The sequence below is a fragment of the Bubalus bubalis genome, chromosome 13, assembly GCF_019923935.1.
Source record: "Bubalus bubalis isolate 160015118507 breed Murrah chromosome 13, NDDB_SH_1, whole genome shotgun sequence".
In the NCBI taxonomy this organism is placed as follows: Eukaryota; Metazoa; Chordata; class Mammalia; order Artiodactyla; family Bovidae; genus Bubalus; species Bubalus bubalis.
This window is the reverse complement of record NC_059169.1, coordinates 66,690,644-66,712,443: the sequence shown is the minus strand read 5'-3', so window position 1 is coordinate 66,712,443 and position 21,800 is coordinate 66,690,644. Positions and strand designations below refer to the sequence as shown.

Below are 21,800 nucleotides of genomic sequence, written 5' to 3'. Positions count from 1 at the left end.
CAACAACAGGTTATGTTCTGGGTGATAGAAATAAAATACTATCAAATATTAAATCAAACTCTTCATGGTGAAACTGTGGTAGCTGAGGGTTCTAATATCTTGTCTTTCAATATTAACTTTCTTTTTTCATCATCCTGATCTCCATTAGACCATTAACCATATTTTCCATTCCAGGGGTCCCACTGTCCAATTACTGTGTGCTTATGGTGTTGCTTGTTTAGTCGCTAAGCCTGAAATCCTGACTCTTTAGTTGTGTCTCTTTTGCTACCCCATGGACTGTAGCCCTCTGGGCTCCTCTGTCCATGGGATTTCCCAGGCAAGAATACTGGAGTGGTTTGCCACTTCCTTTTCCAGGGGATGGATCTCCCTGACTCAGGGATCGAACCCCCTCTCCTGTGTTGTGGGCGGAGTCTTTACTGCTAAGCCACCAGGGACTGTGTGCTTATAATCTAATTTTATACTTGTCCTAAGTAAGCTATAACACGGAGAGGGTAAACACATCACAAAGTGGTCCATAGTGCCTTGAAGTGTATACTGTTTGCTACAGCCACGTGAAATTGCCAATGTTTGACTACTTTTCACCTACAAAGATGGCATTGACTTAGATCAGACTTACTTACCACTGTTCAGTCGTTCAAATCAAGAAAAAATCCACTTAGTGCTTCTGGGGCGAAGATAACGGTCCTAATCCCCTGCATTATTAGCAAGGGGATTGTTAACCACTGGCCACCAGGCAGGTCCCAGTATGAACTTTTCTGAATGAATCATACATAAGAACGATCAGAAATCTTCTGCTGTTGATATGATGCAGAGATGCCAGCAGGACCTGTTGAGTTCTATTAGGTCTTGCTGCGTCTCCTCAGAATATTGTGCTTTTTGTCAGTTTCATAGATTGTCTGTATTCTCTACTAGTCTGGCCATTATTTATCTGTGTTCTCATAAAACCCATACCACGTCATAACCCCACTTACTTATGACTTCTAAGGTTCTTTGGACTTAGAAAACAAGTCACCAAGATTTTCATATTTTTAGGTCAGGTGTAAGAGCAAATAATCTGTAACATTGATGGGGTAAGAGAGTCTCTTCTCTGACACACAGCTGAGAGTTTTATCGCCTGAATTTTGTGATTTGATTAATTGCTTTTCAGTTGTGTTCCAAATATGTGAGATTGCCAGCTAAATATTTGTGAATAAGAGAGATACCACAGTAAGGAAACAGGGATGATAAATCTGATAGTAAAATTATTCCATTTTAATTTGAAATTTCTCTTGTTTCTTTCACCCCATTATCATTGGACTGTTACCATTTGTCTTGGGTGGACTTGGCAATTAAATCACAGATACAGTTACCATCACTTCGTTGTCATAATCGCATTTAGATTTCAGTGGCATTTCTGATGGGCTCTGCAGGAATGAACGCTTAGCTGCTTGGATACTTGGATCATTATTTATATAGTTATATTCTCTTCTGAAAATAGTCTCCACCGCGTAAATGAAAGGTAGGACAATGTGCATTCATTTAGTCTCCTTTTAATTCTGAACCTTGGGTGAGTGAGTGACAACCGCTCAATAGTGTCTGACTCTTTTTGACCCCATGGACTTTAAGTGGCCTGCCAGGTTCCTCGGTCAAGTGCATATTAAATTGTTCACATTCATGATAGTTTTTAAGTGGCAAAACTGTAAATTAACTTTCGTAAATAATGTTGTAGGAAAATCATAGTGCTTCTGACCTTGAAAAGATGCTTTTCCTAGCAGCATTAATTTTCCATAATTCCTAATGCCATTTCCATTCATAGTCTTGACTGTGATAGATGGGGAAATATTGATTATAGCTCTAGCCCTTTACCTAAGTAAAAAATTATTAACTTGTCTGATTTAGAATTAGGTGTTAGTTTCTTGGGTTTGCCATTAAAGTACATTTCAAACATATATAGGGTAATACATATTTAAATGTGACTGTCATGAAATATACTAAGGAATATCAGTGGTCATTCGGTCCAATTTCCAGTTGGGCCGGACTTCTGTTTCTGTGAGAAGTAGAGGTATCAGATGCCACTGAAAAGTGTCTCCTTCTGACTGTGAGATAAGTGGCACCTCTCTTGGTTCTATGATAGCTACAAACTTAGAAATAAGATTGCATTTTCGCATCCACATGGTTGAGACATTTTGGGGTAAAACGGCTTTGGGATCAGTGTCTCCCAGATCAGATGGTTTCTAATGCATCTGCTCATGTGGTTTTGCCAACTTCAGCTGGCCATGTTCCCCTCAAGCTCCTTTCATTGCAAATCTAATCCTATTAGTTCTCCTCCCTTAAAAAGAAACAGAGTATTACTCTTCTTTTTTGTCCTGAAATAAACTCATTAAGGAATTTATGATAGCCTTCCAGTAAAGGATTTCTGTTCCAGGCAGTTTAAATATTTTCAAATGATCTTGTCGGATTAACACTAGGAAATTAGAATCCATCACCTTTCCGAATTTGGAGTTCTCTCATGAGTGATGGTTTGAAACAACAAAAATTCCATTAAAAAGAATTACAGCCGTGTGATTTCTCTTAGTAGCGCTTCTTCATATCTAAATCTAGAGCAGCCACCAGACATTATGACATTTTTTTTTGGTAACAGAAAGTTGTATGTCGTTTACAGAAAATAAAAGTAGAGATGCTGGAACAAATGATGACTTTCTAGTGTCTGTAATGCCTGGTGTTCCTTTTCATAATTACAGAACTTATCCCATGTGCCAGATTCTTTAGCTAACATTGTTCCTGCCTCTTCTATTTCTCCGTACGTGTGTGCTAAGTTGCCTCAGTCGTGTCCTATTCTTTATGACCCCATGGACTGTAGCCTGCCAGGTTCCTCTGTCCATGGGATTTCCCATGCAAGAATACTGGAGTGGGTTGCCATTTCCTCCTCCAGGGGATCTTCCCGACCCAGGGATTGAACCCTCGTCTCTCACATCTCCTGCATTGGCAGGTGGGTTCATTAACTCTAGGGCCACCAGGGAAGCCCAAACACTTCTGTGTTTTACACCTTTCCTCATTTATCTATGCAATGACTAAATGTGCACTCACAATGCAATACAGGCAAAGCTGCTACATGGAAGCATTGGAACTCAGAATATTGTAGTATGATGTTTTAAGATCTAAAGCCAGCCCCTGAAAGCCTATTTAACTCAAAATATGCACTGAATAACAGTTTTATCAAACTTAGTCTTCTTGGAGAACGTTGTTTCTATGAAAAGACAGACTTCTAAATTAAAGGCAGCCAACAAGTCTGTTCTCACTGAAATTCTGTAGCTTTGAGATCTGTGCATTCCTACCACTCCTGAGATGTGGGAAAGACACCCAGACGTCTGGATGTGTGATTGCTGGGGCCCGGGACATGGCTGCAGTGGAGGAGATTAGGAGCTGGGAAGAAGGTTAGGTATGAGGAACTGCAGTGAAGATAAAGGGAAGGTGTCAAGGGGAGGGAGGAGGAATAGAAGAGCAGCCCAGATGAGTTCCCTTCTCCTCGTTTCTTCCTTCACCTTATCCTTTCTGTTCCTCCCTTTCCAGCTCTTTCAAAATTATCAAGAGTTCACAGTGCTTCCCTGGTGGCTCAGTGGTAAGGTATCTGCCTGCCAGTGCAGGAGACACGGGTTCGATCCCTAATCTGAGAAGATACCACATGCCGAGGAGCAGCTAAGCCCGTGTGCCACACCTCCTGAGCCTGTGCTCTGAAACCCGAGAGCTGCAACTACTGAGCCCAGGTATCACAACTACTAAAGCTCGCGCACCCTAGAGCCTGTGCTCCGCAACAAGAGAAGTCACTGCAATGAGAGGCCAGTGCACCACGAGCAGCGCCTGCTCACTGCAACTAGAGAAAAGCCCTGCAGCAATGAAGACCCAGCACAGCCAAAAATAAATAAGCAAAAAATAGACATTTAAAAAAATGTTTTTAATAAAACATAAAAGAGTTTACAGGAGGAGGAGACGGCAGTGGCCCCCATACTGTATCAGGTAGAGGCCACTGATACAAGCCCTCTTCTTGTTTCCTTCTCTTTCCTTCTCCTGCTTTGCAGTAACCTAGCCCTTAAGTGACTTTGGCTCAAGTGAGAAGTGGTGGAGGCACCGAGTCTCCTGTGCACGGGCTCTGTGTGCTGGTGAAGAGGCCTGAAGCCCAGAAGCAACAGGTTGGGGAAGGGGAGGCCTTCTCAGGCTGCCTGCGTTTCCAGATCTTAGCAGTTGTGTGCTAAGTGTGATGCTATTGCTTTTCATTTAGGACACACTGTCTTCCTTGGGCAGAGAAGGCAGTGGCAGCCCACTCCAGTACTCTTGCCTGGAAAATCCCGTGGATGGAGGAGCCTGGAAGGCTGCAGTCCATGGGGTCGCTAAGAGTCGGATACGACTGAGCGCCTTCACTTTCACTTTTCACTTTCATGCATTGGAGAAGGAGATGGCAACCCACTCCAGTGTTCTTGCCTGGAGAATCCCAGGGATGGAGGATCCTGGTGGGCTGCCGTCTATGGGGTCCCACAGAGTCGGACACAACTGAAGTGACTTAGCAGCAGCAGCAGTCTTCCTTGGTATACTCCCAACTCAAGAATTTAAGGTCTGATTTTGCCTCTGGGCCAGAGTAGGGGATTAATGAATTTGATGAAAAAACTGATTTTTTAAAAACTAGTTGTTAGGTGCATCATCTTCAAAACAAAACAACAGCAACAACAACAAAAAGATGTAGCAGAGCATAGGCATTATTATTATAAGAGAACGTTGAAAATACGGTTATAGTTTCCATTATAGTTTCATGTGTTTGGGCCACTCAGAAGGCCTGTGTTGTGCTCAGTGAGGGGACACACGAAATCAGTGCATATTAACTCTGTATGCCTGGAAGGGTCAGCTCAGATTTGTGGTTTGAGAGGATTTGGGCCCTAATTTGTTCACTGAATAGCCTGTGGCTAATTAACTGAATTGGTTAGAAGTCAGCCCTCAAGAGCTTAGGGTCAAGGGTTTAGTTTCCCTGTGGACCAGTTTCTCTTCTCTGTTTCATGGTCATTGATTACACTCTTAATCCCTATTCAGGTGACCTGCGAAGTCGTGCTATTGATTACAGAGGATTGGGTATGAATGAATCAAAGCCAAGCCATTACCAGAGCAAAATTACTGAATAGAGTTGGCAGGTCAAAATGGTCCATGATGGATATTTTGTGGCAGCCTGGATGGGAGAAGAGTTTGCAGAACAGATACATGCATGTGTGTATGGCTGAGTCCCTTCACTGTTCACCTGCAACCATCACAACATCGTTTGTTAATCTGCTATACCGCAATACAAACTAAAAAGTTAAAAAAAAATGGTGCATGAGTTATGATAATCAAGTTGCTGTTGGACAAGACCTAGATGAAAATACCGGCTTTGCCACTTTACTAGAGAACTTCGGGCAACATGTTCTATCCCTTTAGTTTCTTTGTCTGCAAAATGAGAATGATGTCAGCTTCACAGGAAAGTTATGAGGATTATCAAGGTGCTACCTGTTGTATATGGGATGGGATATGGTCTTCGTTTACATTGGCTTTGCTCCCCGGGGGTACCCTTTCTTCCATATTCAGTGTCCCCGAGTCTCTTCCCACTCCTGCATGCTCTGCTGTTGAAGATGATGTCTGTTCAGCCTCCATGCCCCACGTTAGTCCATGCCACTTGCTGTCTGGAGCTATAGACCCAGGAGAGCTTGCTTGGGAGGGCAGTTTGCCCAATGATTGCATTTAATAGCACCTTTAAATGAAATGCTTCTGAATGATGGGAATTATTCGGCACAGAGAGGACGGGAGTCTCCTAGAAATATACACAAAGATAAATAGGCTGTTCTGTTGTAGGAAATCATGTTGATGGGCTTAGCGTTGTATCTGAATCTTAATATTTCTTCCACTTTATCAGGGCCTTCCAGTTAGTTCTCATTCTCAAGTCATTTCAGAGTTTGTGTCCTGAGTAACTACCTGCTCATTTCCTGGTTTGCACATTTGCTCATCTCCTAGGAGAGGGTTGGAAATAATAGGGACCATAAAGAGGACTCAGCATACAAATTACAAGTAAGATCAATAAAACTATGATCGAATGATGCTTTTTCATTCTCCTTCTAAGATTATTAGCTCTTTTTTTTTTTTGAGGAGAGAAAAATGCAAATGTGATGCTAATTATGAAGATCCATCTGTTATACTTACAGGACCAGAGAGTAAAGCCTAAATTTAAAGCTGTTCCGCAGTACTTTGCCATCTTTGAAGACCCATTTTGGAGAAGCTGTTTCCATCTCAAATGAGCTTTGATGTCCTCCAAAGTAGCAGGTCTTCTTGAAGGACTCTGAGCTGCCATTTGAAGAGGCCAGGTTGTTCTAACTGCAGCGCGTTTTGTTTGTTTTATTCTGCAGCAAATATGTGGATTGTACCAAATATGTGCTTACGGGGACGATTGAATAACTCTTTGGAAAGTTATGTAAGTTATGAAAAGCAAGTGTTAGGTAACTGCCAACCCCTGAGTACTTACTCAGATTATTTGTCTCTTTTTATATCTCACCTGGAAGTGATTCCAAAGAGTACTTTAATGAAAGTTTGTTGAAATCTGCCCTGCACTAGGACTGGGCACTGTCCTGGTCATTTTGATATCTGGGTGGATAATTAATCTGACCTCTTTAATCGTCTGTTTTTCTAATTTTTGAAATTGGAAATGTTACTTTCAATATATAATGTTATTTTACAAAGCCCTGAGTTACAGAACACCTCTAAGTATTGTTAAATACCCAAATCCATTCCCTCAATTCATTTTCATTGCACAATGTGACGTCATTAGGCCTGGAGATGGAGACTTGTCAGTTACTGAAGGAGAAGTACTGTTGGAAGACAGTGGCAGTACTCAGCTATTCAGACAAGGAGAGAAAGAGAGACAGTTCTGGGAACTGAACCCTAAAGGTCACGACTGAGGACAGAAGTCCCTGGAATGACACCCCAAGCTGTCTTCCCAATAAAAGTCAAGGAAGGACTTTTCAGAAAGAGATTGTTGTCGGTCTTACCAGTGATGCAGCAAAGTCCAGGAGGGTGATGAGGCAAAAATTCACAATGCAAGAAAAGAAATTACAAATAGAATTTCAGAACTTGAAGAAACCTCTGAGATGTTTAAGCCCAACCTTCCACTCACTCAGATGGTAATGAATCTACCTGCAATGCAGAAGACCCAGGTTCAATCCCTGGGCCGGGAAGATCCTCTGGAGAAGGAAATGGCAACCCACTCCAGTATTCTTGCCTGGAGAATTCCATGGACAGAGGAGCCTGGCTACAGTTCATGGGGTCGCAAAGAGTCGGACACGACTGAGAGACTAAGGCTTTTCTTCCCGATGTTACACTTGCACCAAGAAGCTGAGATCAGCAAAGATAAAGGCACTGGGCAGAGACACCCAACTCGTGAGTGGTGGATCCCAGATCAATTCTGTCTCCTGAGTCCCAGGCCGGGGCTTTTTCTAATTTATTGCCTTTGTAGCCAGTCAATGCCCACACAGACCTTGTAGCATTTCCAAAGTTTTCATTAAAGTGGTATATTATAGTCATGACTGACTCGTGGTGTTGTGTGGCAGACACCAGCCCAACATTGTAAAGCAATTATCCTCCAATTGAAAATTAAAAAAAAAATCCCATCAAACTTAAACAGCTGTCATACTTAAAAGGAATGCCTATGTACATTAATTGTACCTTTACAGGTGTCTCCCAAAGTTTGCTTTTATTCCCAATGCATTAAAATATACCAAAAGATTTTTAAAAAGTAGTATTTTAAAACCATAAATGTGAACCTTTCCAGAAAGTTTCTCTCCACCTGGAGACTTTATGGGGTTTTTTTCTCATAAAATTATCCCAGGAGCTTCATATACTGTAGATAGAACTTATCATTTCTTAATATCCAGAGATGTGTTTTCTGATAAGAAATAGAGAGTTTGTGATATAAAATTTTAAATAATTTAACCATATGCTTTTTGAAATATTTGAACTTTTCTATTATTGCTATTATTTTTTTCAAAGACTCAGTTTTCTCCCATAACCATGGAAGACTTTACTGGAAAGTAAAGTCTTTACTTTACTGGAAAAAGTCTTTATTTTTTTTCAGGAATCCTGAATTTGATAAATGAGAAAATTTAAGCAATATAGTAAGAAGAGGATAATTTTTTCTACTATGTTAAAAACTTCAACTGGGAAAAAGCATAAAACAAAGTATCCTGGGTCTCCAAATTGCTATTTTATACATATTTTATATCCTTATGGCTGTGGTGGTCTCAGGTTATTTTTTTAGGCTCTTTTAACCTCCTGATTGAGAGCCTGATAACCAATGAATTTAATTAAGCAGCTATCAAGCACCAAGGAGTGTAACTGAAGATTGTAAATAAAATGAAAGAGAGGGTCCGGGTATTTGCCCTCTCTTTTTGAAACCAAGAGTATATAATGTACTCGGCAAAGCTCTGTTTTCAGTCAACTCAAGAGCAAACTATGAAGTTGGCAAAATTTGCCTTCAGGCCTGTCCCCCTCCCTACCCATTACATCCACCTCTTCTTTATGAGATATGATACATCATTGCATAATCGGTCCAGATTGCTCTTTCTTAAATTCTTGACCATCTCGGCTACAGATTAAATGGTCTCTGTCCCTTTTAAGCCATCCTGCGACTTCAGTCTTGCAGGCTCTGTGTTTTAACTGATTTAATGTACATCTATTTAAAGAGGTTGGACTAGAAAAGAAGGTCACTCTTACCCAATACAATGATGTCTAAGGAAAGCATGATAGTTAAATATAATAAAAACACAACAGCTAGCATTTATGAGCACTTACCATCTACCAGAATTTGTCAGACTTTTTATATTATAATAGGAATGTCTCTGGTGGCTCAGATGGTAAAGAATCTGCCTGCCATGCAGGAGACCCAGGCTGGATCCCTGGGTCTAGAAGATCCCCTGGAGTAACAAATGGCAACCCACTCCAGTATTCTCGCCTGGAGAATTCCATGGAAAGAGGAGCCTGGCAGGCTACAGTCCATGGGGTTACAAAGAGTCGGGCACAGCTGAGTGAATAACATACACACAACACATTATGATGACTCTGGAAAGCTCCTCACTTTTGGATGAAGAAACTGAGATTTAGACACATGGAGGGATTCAGGACTGTGGGTTTCCTCCCAGTTCTGTTGGATCCCAGTGGCTGAACCATAGAGCTGTCAAGTGACCGAGTGTACCCAAAGCTTGGGTGGCTCTTCTCACCCCCTCCACCTCTGTTTGGATTGTAGCTCTGTTTCAAGGCTCTTGTTAGGTGTGCAGTGGGATGCTAAAGAGAGTGAATGAGGGGGTGGCATGTTCAATATCATTTGATGTGCAACCTGCGACAGGTATGATTGCATAAAGCATAGCGTCATCACTGGGCTTTATAACATTTATTTATTTCAAAATTTTAAGCCCAATACGTGTTAATATAAATAATTATACTTTCCCAAATAAAAAATAGTTAAGTGTGACATTGGTTTACATTTCTGTAAATTTCTTAAACATGTGGTTTAAAAGAAGACAAGTAAGTTTCGTATCTGTGCAGTCAATCTGTTGCAATATTTTCATTTGAATGAGTTTATGAAGAAAATCTATGCTCACACAGATATGTGTTGTAAAAGGAAATTGTATTTTCAGATAATTATGGATATTCTCCTTTGAAGATACATCAAGACTTGACAAAGTTGGCTGAACTGTAGAATCCATCAACAACACTGTCAACCAACTTGACCTAATTGACATTTTCAGAACACTCAACCCAACAGCAGCAGAATACACAAGTTTTTCAAGTGCAAAAGGAATGCTATCAAGATAGATCATCTTCCAAACTATAAAATGTGTCAATAAATTTTTAAAAGTTCAAGTCATACGATGTATGTTGTTTGACCAGAATGGAATTAACTTAGAAATACATAATATAAACATATCTGAAAGTTAGCAATAATTTAGAAAATAAAAAAGACGTTTCTAAATAACCCATGATTTGAGGAGAAATAGAGAGAAATTAGGAAGTATTTCAAGCTGAATGAAAATAAAGACAAATATATAATAATTTGTGGAATGCTGCTAGCACATATTTAGAGGGAAACTTACTCTAATAGAGTATTATTTTGTCAGAGTAGAAACCTCTCAAATCAATGACCCGTACTTCCACTTTAAAAGTAAAAAAAAAAAAATAAAGTAAATGAAATAAAAGTAAAGAGAGGAGATAATAAATACAGAGTGGAAATCAATGAAATATAAAACAGACAAAACAATGACAAAATTGAAGAAATCTGAAGCTATTTCTTCGAGGAGATCAATACAATTAATAAAGCTCTAGTCAGACTGATCAGAGGGAAAAAAGGAGAGAGGGCACTAATTACAAATATTAGGAATGAGAGAGGTGATAGATATCTCTAAAGATTCTATAGGTATTGAAAGAATAATAAGGGAATATTATGAATTATTGCATGCCAATAAATTTGACAACTAAGATGAAATGGAAAATTCCTTCAAAAAACACAAACCAAAGCAGAAATAGTAAAGATGCTAGTCCTGTATCTATTTTTTAAATGAATTTGTAGACAAATACCTTCTCTGTAAGAAAACTCCAGGCCTAGTTGACATCTCTGGTGTATTCTACCAACTATTTAGAAATAATATTACTTCTACAAATCTCTTTCAGAAAATTGAATAGGAAACAATACTTCCCAGGAAGGAGTCTTACTATTAATAAAAGCTGGACTCCACTTAGCATGCATATTTTAAATATTTGGAATTTATTGTACATCATTTATACTTACTAAATCTATCTAAAACAATTTAAGGGTACAAATTAAAACCGTAGAATTAGTAGTGAAAAAATGCTAAGATGGACTGCGCTATTACTATTAAGAGTTCTGGGAAATATTCTAAACATGTTTGGTGCCCTCTCTCTAAACTTCATATTAATTTGTTGCAGACAAAAATGAGAGATGATAGCCACAAAGATTCCAGATCTCTGGAATTTTACATTTCATACAGGATGTTTTCATCATTTTGAAAAATTATAATAATATTCCTTTAATTTCATAAAAAAATCCCTATACATTTTAAATTTATTTTTAAAAAGATTTATTTATTTATTGGCTGTGGTGTGTTGTCATTATTGCACATGGGCTTTCTCTATTTGCAGCAAGCAAGGCCGATTTTTCATTGACATGCACGGGCTTCTCATTGCAGCGGCTTTTCCTGTTGTGGAGCACGGATTCTAGGTGCGCAGATTTCAGTAAGTGCAGCATGAGAGCTCGGTAGTTGCGGCTGGAGGTCTCCAGAGCACTGGCTCTGTATTTGTGGTGCATGGACTTAGTTGCTCTGTTAGCATGTGGGATCTTCCCAGATCAGGGATTGAGCCGGTGTCCCTTGCATTGCAAGGTGGATTCTTAACCACTGGAGCACCAGGGAACCCCTCCTCCCATAATTTTAAATTGCATTTCATCTCACTGCCTGGCACATAAATTCATTTTTCTGGAGCTCCACTTTGCAGTCTCCCTGACTCATGCTTGCACTTCTCATTCCCACAATATGAATGTTTCCTACACAGCCCACATGATTATCGTCAGAGTGAGGAGGCTGAGCTCATGGGGCAGTTGTTGACAGCTTTAGTTGGCAGTCTCTCTTTAACTACTTGGAGTTTCTCATTTTCACAACTTTCATTTATTTAAAACTTTATTTCTCCAAATTGTGGGATTGAGTCTGTAAGACAGGAATCTGTTTCTAATTTTTACTGAATTTCCAAATCTAAGATCCAACTGTTTTAAAAAAAACCCTTTCATTTTATTATCTAATTTCACATAATTTTCATATATATTTTCACTTTAATGCTAGAGCCCCTTTAGGAACAACCATGATTTTATCTAGCTATTTTGTATATGTTCTTTAAAATACATGTGTATGTGTGTGTGTTTGTGTGAGTGTGTATAATATGTATTGGGTTGACCACAAAGTTCCTCAACATCTTACAGAAAAACCCAAAGGAACTTTATATATATTTGTATTTATACTGGCTTATGAGAACATAAAGGAGAGTCAACATAAAGAAGATTTCACTTAATCCCTCCATTGCCTTTGCTATAGCTCATGCCGATGTCATCTTTGGATTTCTACCATAATTTCCTGGTTTGTTTTACCTGGTCCAGTTTCTCCCACTTCTAATTTGGTTCTCGTCAGAGTGAATGTTCTGAAATATAATCATGTCACAATACTGCATAGACTCCTACAACTCTCCGTTGCTTTGGAAACAGTGCAAACGAATCAGCGTGAGGTACAGAAGGTCCACTGTGCTGTGTTCCCACTTTATCTCGTCTTTCTCTGGTCCCTTTCTCTTTCTTGACTCTTTCTCCATTGAAATTCTTTCAGGTCCTTTCTCACAGATACTCTTTCCTGTTTCTGGAATCACTCTTTCCCACCTCCTAATTCTCACTTATCTTTAGTGTCTCAGCTTAGACATTTCTTTTCCCCAGAAACTTTCTTTTCCCCAAGCTGAGTTTGATGCTTCTGCTTTGTTTATCTGGAAGCACCCTGCATTTCTCCTGTCAGAACCTTTGTTAGAGCCTTTTGAATTCTTTGTTAACTGTTTTTCCCACTACACCATAAGGTATGTGAGGATGGGGACTGTTGTCTGTCTTGATCGCCATTGTATCCTCCAGGTCTGCCTAACATAGTATCTGGTTTATGATAGGAGCTGAATGGCAAATGAGTTTTGAAAAAGGAAAAGCATACAAAGTAAGCTAAATGGATTTGTAATAATTTTAGAGCAAAAATTGAGGATTTATTTTTTCTATTCAGAATTAAAGATACTCAAGCCAAAACCAAAAAACAAAAGAGGGTGACACATACATAAATAACAAGCAACTTAATTAGCTTAATGTGTTTCTTTCTTTCTTCTTTTTTGGCCGTACCACTCGGCTTGTGGGATCTAGTTCCCCAACCAGGGATCAAACCCACGCCCTCAGCAGTGAAAACCAATCACTGGACCACCAGGGAAATCCCATGCTTGTTCATTTCTTGAGATAAGTAAATATTATTCTACTTGAGCCTTTTAAAATTAAGCCAACCTAATTTCACTTATATGAGATATCTAGATTAGTCAAATTCACAGGGCCAGATAGCAGAATACTGGTTACCAGGGGTGAGGAGACTAGGAGAATAGGGAGTTATTTTTTAATGGGGATTTCAGTTCGGGATGAAGAAAAAGTCCTAGAGATGAATTCTGGCAATGATTGCACAATAATGTAGAAGTCCTTAATGCTGTACAGTCCGTATAACTTTGAATATTTCATTGCACTATGCTTCACATATTCCTGAAGCAAGACTTAAAGTCATTTGGCATACCGAAGCATTGTTAATATTCCAGCCAGGTACATTCGTATGTAATGTCTGAGATAATCTTGGTACTGTAAGAGACCTGTGGAGAATTATACACATGAAGCATCCTTTGACTAGTTCTTGGCTCCAGTAAAAGCCACACAAATGAGACTCCCAACCTAAAATAAACTATGGAGGGAAAGGAACTGGAATGAGAGCTTTGGGCTTAAATAGTTTGTTTTTATAGGGAGCTTGAGGCTGTCACCCACTGTATTTTCTTGAAATGAAATACACCAGCGTCATTTTTTAAAAATTAAAAATAGTTTTTCCTGTGGTCATGTATGGATGTGAGAGTTGGACTGTGAAGAAGGCCGAACGCCGAAGAATTGATGCTTTTGAACTGTGGTGTTGGAGAAGACTCTTGAGAGTCCCTTGGACTGCAAGGAGATCCAACCAGTCCATTCTGAAGGAGATCAGCCCTGGGATTTCTTTGGAAGGAATGATGCTTTATAAAGCTGAAACTCCAGTACTTTGGCCACCTCATGCGAAGAGTTGACTCATTGGAAAAGACTCTGATGCTGGGAGGGGTTGGGGGCAGGAGGAGAAGGGGACGACAGAGGATGAGATGGCTGGATGGCATCACTGACTCGATGGACATGAGTCTGAGTGAACTCCGGGAATTGGTGATGGACAGGGAGGCCTGGCGTGCTGTGGTTCATGGGGTCGCAAAGAGTCGGACATGACTGAGCGACTGAACCGAACTGAATTGAATATTAACACATACCACATAGTCTGCTGATGTTTTTATGTAGATCATGATAACAGTATAACCTCTTTTATAACTTGCCTTTTCTTAGTACTTGCTCAGAAGTTATCGACTCTGACTCATCTCTGACATAATCTGCCAAATGGAACATGAGACAAAGTTATCTCCTGAAGATTTCAGCAAAAGTAAATAAACCGCAAAACATCCAAACCAACTGTCTATGTTTACTTCTTTCTTTCTATTACGTGCAGGTCAAGTTGAAGATAGCCAGTCTGCTTGATTGTCATTCATGAGTAATCATATTCCTCAGTTTGGTTTTTGTATGTGTGTATTTTGCCAGGGAGGGCAACAGAATCCAAATATGTTATATAAATAGCCCTGTTCATGTAGCTTGCCTTCAATTTCTAGCATTCTGAAGTCACTTTTCAACTCTTCTTCATCCTCCCAGCTCCAAGGTCCGTATATTGTACTGCTTTGCAAAAGCAGAAACAGGTGATAGCTGTGAGTTTCCAAAATGGCCCCATTAATATCCCCATTGTTTCACAGTGGGAACGAACTCAGAACCTTGAACTTGTCAGTCCATTAACATGGGATGTTGCCAAGTAGATGTTCATTTGGAAATGATGATAATTATTGGTGTGAAACATCTAATTTCATACCTTGTAAAACAAAACTTGGGACAGTGGACTGTCATTCACCCAGTGAAATCATCTAAATGACATTGAGAATGGTTTTTAAATTCTTTCAATATGTAGGATTAGTCTTAAAGCTGAAATCTATTTCATCACAGTATGTGTGTGATTAGTAGGTTATGAACCTAAGGCTTAAAGGTTTATGAACTCAACATTCAGCAGAATCTATAAAGAGTAATTTTAAATTATTAGCTGTATTTTGAAAAATCCTTTAAAAGCATCTTTTTAATTGAATTTTAAACCAATAGCAAATGTGATATCCAAGCATCACTTTGGTGCATCTTGAAGTTTTACTTTCAGTCTTTCACCTTTTCTCCATGATTGACAACCTGGTGGTTGGGGACATAATAGGAAAGTATCACTCGACTTTCTACACTTTCCATGCTATGGGCATCTACACTTGTAATTTAGAATTTCTTCATGATCTGATAGACAGATATTAGATATTGCTACCACCAGCAATAAGAATGCCCTCCTGGCAAAACAGAAATGATCAAGCACAACTGCTTTTCAATTCTACATCCAAACTGTTTCTTAGTTTTGAGAATTTAAAGACAAGGTATTGCTGCTTGTAAGAACAGCACTGTAGGAAAAGACGAAAGTTCTTTCCAGGACAAAGTCAAGACTACAGGGCAAAAACACTGTAGAACTCATAGGAGTTTTTATCTTACCTCTAGTTGTTATTTTCAGCCACATGCCAGGAAAAGCCTCCTTTTCCACCTCTCACCATATTTATGTCCCTCTTTTTATTGAAGTCTAGTTGAATTACAATGCTGTGTTAATTGCAGGTGTACAGCAAAGTGATTAAATATATACGTGTGTATATATATATATATATATACTTTTTCTTTTCCATTATAGATTATTACATGGTATAGAGTATAGTTGTCTGTACTAAGTACATCCCCTAAGTATCTCTTACAGTGAAAGTAAAGATACAGTTCTTTCAGGACTTTCAAATAACCTTTTGAAAATTTTCTAACTTTAGACAAAGTCGCTTTCCCCAGCCTTTTGCCAAGAGTCCTAAGGCATTTTCTTCCCTCCCCAGATATCACAAAGCTGGCATCTCCTGATTTTTGCAAGCCAGCTCTTGGAGGGGCCTTGAGTTATGAAAGTGTTATTTGCTTGGTCGTGTCCGACTCTTTATGACCCCGTGCACTGTAGCCCACCAGGCTCCTCCGTCCATGGACTTCTCCAGGCAAGAATACTGGAGTGGGTTGCCATTTCCTCCTCCAAGGGATCTTCCCGATCCAGGGATTGAACCCAGGTCTCCCGCATTCCAGCAGATTCTTTCCATCTGAGCCACCACCTAAGTAAAAAATAAATCCTATAATTTTGATGTGTTAAGAAAACTGATGGGATGGGTCCCAGTTTCTAAATGGGAACATTTTCCTCTGTGCTTCCTTTAGAGCAGTTCTTTTAAATAACAAAGTCTTTAGTTCAGTTCAGTCGCTCAGTAGTGTCCGACTCTTTGTGACCCCATGAATCACAGCACGCCAGGCCTCCCTGTCCATCACCAACTCCCAGAGTTCACCCAGACTCACGTCCATCGAGTCGGTGATGCCATCCAGCCTCTGTCGTCCCCTTCTCCTCCTGCCCCCAATCCCTCCCAGCATTAGAGTCTTTTCCAATGAGTCAACTCTTCGCATGAGGTGGCCAAAGTACTGGAGTTTCAGCTTTAGCATCAGTCCTTCCAAAGAACACCCAGGACTGATCTCCTTTAGAATGGACTGGTTGGATCTCCTTGCAGTCCAAGGGACTCTCAAGAGTCTTCTCCAACACCACAGTTCAAAAGCATCAATTCTTCGGCGCTCAGCTTACTTTCCCCCTAATAATGCTAACAATATTAATTACTACCTATAGAAATAAGACACAAAGGGTGAATGGTCCATTCATCAAATCCACCTAATGGGATTCAAGTTGAGGTACAGATTACACTTTGATGGACTCAGGCATACTCTGTGTGTTGACTGCATAGTGACCCAGACCATAGTCTTCAGGCACTGTGGTCTTTGGGAAATAAGCCTTATTTCCAACCGTGTGGTTTACATGAGTTAGGAAGGGAGCTGCAGGGAAACAGTGGGTACAGATTCTAGAGAGTCCAGTTTGAAGGAGGCTTGCCTGATAATATAAAGAAAGGTCAGGGCAGCTGAGCAGGTGCAAATGCAGCTGCTGATCCAGATTTTCTAGAAACACATAAGCTATTAAGCTGTGTGTTTTGTCTATAAAACCTCTTTGTGCCTTTGGTCACTTTGCTGTGAATCATTGCTCCATTTTTGCTTCTGTGAAAGAAATATTAACAGCTATTAACAGTTAGAAAATGTACTTGGGTTTTAAATATATCTTTTTTTTCCTTTTCCTTTTTTTTTTTTTTTCTTTCCATGTGTCCAGGGCATGAACCAGGCATGGGCACAGAGCAAAAGCCAAACTGGGATAAACCAGGGGTTGTTTTGCCCCTCACTGATATGAGACAGGCGCCACCAACCAGGTGCCACTCTACCCAGGTCAGGGACATTAAATATATCTTTAGAAAACCTTTTAGTTAATCCTAATCTGTCTTGGCAAGCCTCAAATTGGGAAAAGATCCCCAAGAAACAAAGAAAAATCATTTCTAAATTCCTTGTTGGCAGGAATTTTTTTAAAAATTTGAGGCTGCTATGTGCAGAACTCATAATGATTAAAAATTTCAATAAAAATTAGGATTTAGGAGGAATTATCAACTTAAACCAGTTTGCCCAAGTGATTAAGGATACAGTAGCTTTAGTGAAAGTTAAAAGATTTTAATTAATTTGAGAATACGAACTCAACTCTTACTTCACACACAGTAAATGCAGAATTTATTGGCTGTAAAGTTTTTTACTGAGAATTTTTTAGTGCATTTCGTTAAATAAGAATTATAATACTTTTCTTCACTTCTGTTTTTAAAGAAGAGGGTGGGAATACCAAATAGGTTTTGAAACCATTTCATCCAAAGCTGCCTGAAAATGCTCCTCTCTTTCTTTGTTCAGTGATATAAAAGACTTTGACCTCAGATCACTGTGGTCCCAACCAATGACATCAGTCTCAACTCACTGAAGAGAGGCAGTGAAATTATGCTTGTGCTTTGCAAGAAGCAAGATGTCCCCGAGTAGAGAAACAAGCCCTTATTCTGTATAATTTATTCCACATTTAAAAATGTTTGTTCTCTTTTGTAAGCAGGATTGAAGTCAGTATACATAGGAGAATACAAATTGTCCTGGGTTTTATGGGACTGACTTTTTTTTTTAATGGACCATTTTTAAAGTCTTTATTGAATTTGTTACAGTATTCCTTCTGTTTTAACGTTTTGGTCTTTTTTACCACAAGGCACATGGGATCTTAGCTCCCTGACCTGGGATCAAACCTGCACTGCATGCCTTGGAAGGTGAAGGAAGTCTTAACCACTAGGCCACCAGGGAAGTCCCCCATGGGACTATTTCGATAAACTAAGTAGATAGATTAGCACACTCAAGACTTAAAATCTATACCTGTTGACAAACTGGACTTAATCCATCTCTTATTTCTGTGGTGGGGGGAAGGAAAGAGGGGGCAGAGCAGCATTGCTGAAACATTTCAGAAATAGCAGATCTGGAATTCTTGGTTTCGTCATCAGCAGCATCTTATATATCATTAATTATTGGAATCCCTTTTCCACCTTTACCCTTCCAGGCATCTTATGATGAATATGACTGTTCATATGCCATACAGTCTTCAAGGCTAGTTGACCACAGTGGATAGTTTATGCTAATGCCAGAGGTAACTGAGAGTATAAATAAGAAAGGCAAAACTGTTTAAGTTCCCAAAGATGAGACAATTATTGTGAGATTTCTGTGACTAAATCAGATATTTTATTTGGATAACTGAAGAAAATGCATAGCTGCTATCTGGAGCTTTGAGGCATTCTGCCTTAATGAGGGTCTTGAGACATCTATCGTTTAAAATGTAGGATAAGCATCAGCTTATTCAAAGTGATATTAGCTCCTACCATTTTTAATATTCAGCCATGTATATTATAAGGAGATTGCTGGATAAAATGTAAATGCATTTTATTAAAATTTATTTAATAAATTTATTAAAAATCAGGGGGTAATAAAAAAATAAGACATAGCCAGTGCCTTTTAACTCCAGTATTAGTTTTGTTGCATCCTTTAAAAAAGCTTTAATCTTTTCCTTAAAACTTTTAGGAATCAGAGTATGTCTAGCCAATCGATTATTTAGCTTTGAATCTATTACACTCCATGTGGATAAATGAGAACCCTTAAATTAATTCGTTCTTTAAGTTCACTGTTTAAATATCCCTGCAGCAGTTTTCCCCAAATCTCATAAAAAGCATAAGCAGCTAATTCATCTTTTGCCCCTACATTATCCAAAAGGAAACAAAATCATAGACAAAACCAGCTATAGTTGAAAAGGACTTGTTCATTTCATTCATTCATTCATTTACTCATTCATTTATTTTGCCATGAGAGGGTAGAAGTGGGCTGCTGGGGTGGGAAGACTAGTCGTGGGCTTTGTTTTGTTTTGTTTTAACTTGAGCTTATTTGGAAAGCTGCTGTATAAAGTCACTGGCCTTCTTTTGAAGCAGATCTGCCAGTGGATTGAGTGCTGCCAGGACTCAAGAATAAATCCTCTTTTTCTCACCCCCATAATGCTCTAAATCTTCGCACAATACTGACTCTATAACTCCAAATCCCATGCCTCCTTCTTCCTTTCTGTCCCTTTCTAAACATGTTCGGGTTATGAATCATATGCAGACACAGGGTCCATTTGACGACTGGGCTGGGTTCCTTGTCACCGCCTCACTGAATTGGAATGCAGCCCACAGATTTGCCCCTGCCCTGGCCCCCTGAGCTCCCCCCAGGCTGGGCGAGAGTTCATTGATGTGCTGAATATCACAAAGACTTAATTCTGCACTGAAAGGTTAAAAAGAAAGGAAGGGGGAGGGGAAAGGAGAGAGGAATAGAGATGAGGTCTGCAGAGAATGGTTTATTCAGCTAATGAACTTTTGCAGAATGGCTAACAAGGAAGAATTTTTGCTGAAAGAAACTTCGTCATTGATACGACTCCTTTCTTCCTTCTGTTTGCCCTTTCGAGGGAGAGGAACGTTAAGAGATGCTAGGGATTAAATGATAGAAGGGTACAGAAAGATGTGTTTTATAAAAGCAAAGCAAGATCTCTCACTTTGGCTTCAGTTTATGCTTGTAGGAAGGGAAGCCTCTTGTGGATTCCCCCTTGCAGCCCTTGTCTCATCTAATATTATGCAGCGAGCAACTCGGACCCAATTTAGCCTTGTCAATCCACACACAAGTCAAAGTCAAGGGATTCCCACAGATTCTCTTGCAACAGACACTGCCTTTGGGGAGAATGACTGAGTAGTCAGTCTTTATGGTAAAACACAGTCTCATTCTCCAAAGGGTATGAATAAGCCAGAGTGATTTCATCGCAAAGAAAAGAAACTGATAAGAAGCATAATGAAAAACAACATTGTCTGTTCCAGCTTTGTTTCTTCCTGAAGTTGAGAGGAGTTTCCATATACCCTTGGGCTTTTCTAAATTTGTAATAACCTGAGTTCTAGGCAAGGTGAGAAGAAATCTGTAAATGACACTTTAAAACAAAAATGTTTTCACCTTTATGAAAATAACCTCATGTGCTTGTGCAAAACATATTCATCGTTTCAATGCCTGCCTGTGACAAATGTTTATATACCTATTATAGGCAATGAGATAAAAAAAAAATTGGTGCTGGGACTAGCAGAACTGAGGTTTTTAACAACTTGAGGAAGCAAATTTGATTTGCATGCCATTTACAAATGATTTCTAACACCCCTGACACCAGAGTTATAAAAGTTTAAAAATTGCACGATGGCTTTACAACTTTCCTGTATTTGATTTATGTTCGCACACACTGTAAAAGAGAGAAAGCTGGCACTTCCTCTTCCTTCTTATAACTAAATAATGCATCACACATTAAATAGGTGAATCTGGTTCTGCTCTTCTTCAGACTTCTGACTTTATTACCCAAGTATTGAGGTTGTAGGGAAAAGGAGAAAAGGTTATAGATGGGAGAAGAGAGAAAACCTTTTATTCTCCATCTTTTTGTCCTTTAAACTGTACAGACACAGGTACCATTATGTAGCATCCCAGTTGGACCGTGTTGATGACCTCTGCCTTCAGTTGAGAAGATGGAGAGTAAGTGAACCGGCCAACTAATGTGATTAACACAATATTCTTTAAGGCCTTCTCCCCCCATTTTTTTCATTTTAGCGTTTTAAGGTTTATTTGTCCATTCAACAAATAAGTGCCGACCGTCTATAATGTGTCAGGCATTGTCCTAGACCTTTGGGTAGATGAATAGAGAAAACAGATAAAGATACCAGCCCCTCGGGGTTGATATTCAAACATAGAATCTTTGTCTGAGTCATAGAGTCTGGTTCTGGTTGTTCAGATTTTCCCCCCAGATCTTTTCAATAGTCATAATCCTAGCAAAGACTTTAGCTAATACTAATTTTTATTTACCATCCCCACTGTGGTTTATGTTTACTCAATGCTGTGCTCTCAGAGGGTGGCACACGTATGTAAATGAAAGTGAAAGCATTAATCACTCAGTCGTGTCCAAGTCTTTGCAACCCCATGGACCCTAGGCTCCTCTGTCCATGGAATTCTCCAAGCGAGAATACTGGAGTGGGTAGCCATTCCCTTCTCCCGGGGATCTTCCTGACCCAGGGATCAAACCTGGGTCTCCTGCATTGTAGGCAGATTCTTTACTGCCTGAGCCACCGTGTATGCCTAATTTCATCCACTGAACATTTCTTCAACCTACATCCATTCCTTTCCTGTTAAACACTTCCCATGGGCAGCGGAATAGAGAAGTGATAGCTGAAAGGTGTTTCTAGTCCTTATTCTGTTAACTACCTAATATCAAAGAGGGCTTCCCTTGTGGCTCAGCTGGTAAAGAATCCGCCTG

The 21,800-nt window shown here is 39.6% G+C and overlaps 1 protein-coding gene and 1 non-coding gene across 3 annotated transcripts in view; one reads left to right on the top strand and one right to left on the bottom strand.

Annotated features, from left to right (window-relative positions):
* LHFPL6 (LHFPL tetraspan subfamily member 6) overlaps window positions 1-21,800 on the top strand; it is a 237,005-nt gene that overhangs the window by 136,369 nt on the left and 78,836 nt on the right. The window lies entirely within an intron of this gene.
* Window positions 17,199-17,333, bottom strand: LOC112578602. The gene has a single exon (XR_003102940.1). It is a non-coding gene; the product is annotated as a small nucleolar RNA SNORA48 (small nucleolar RNA).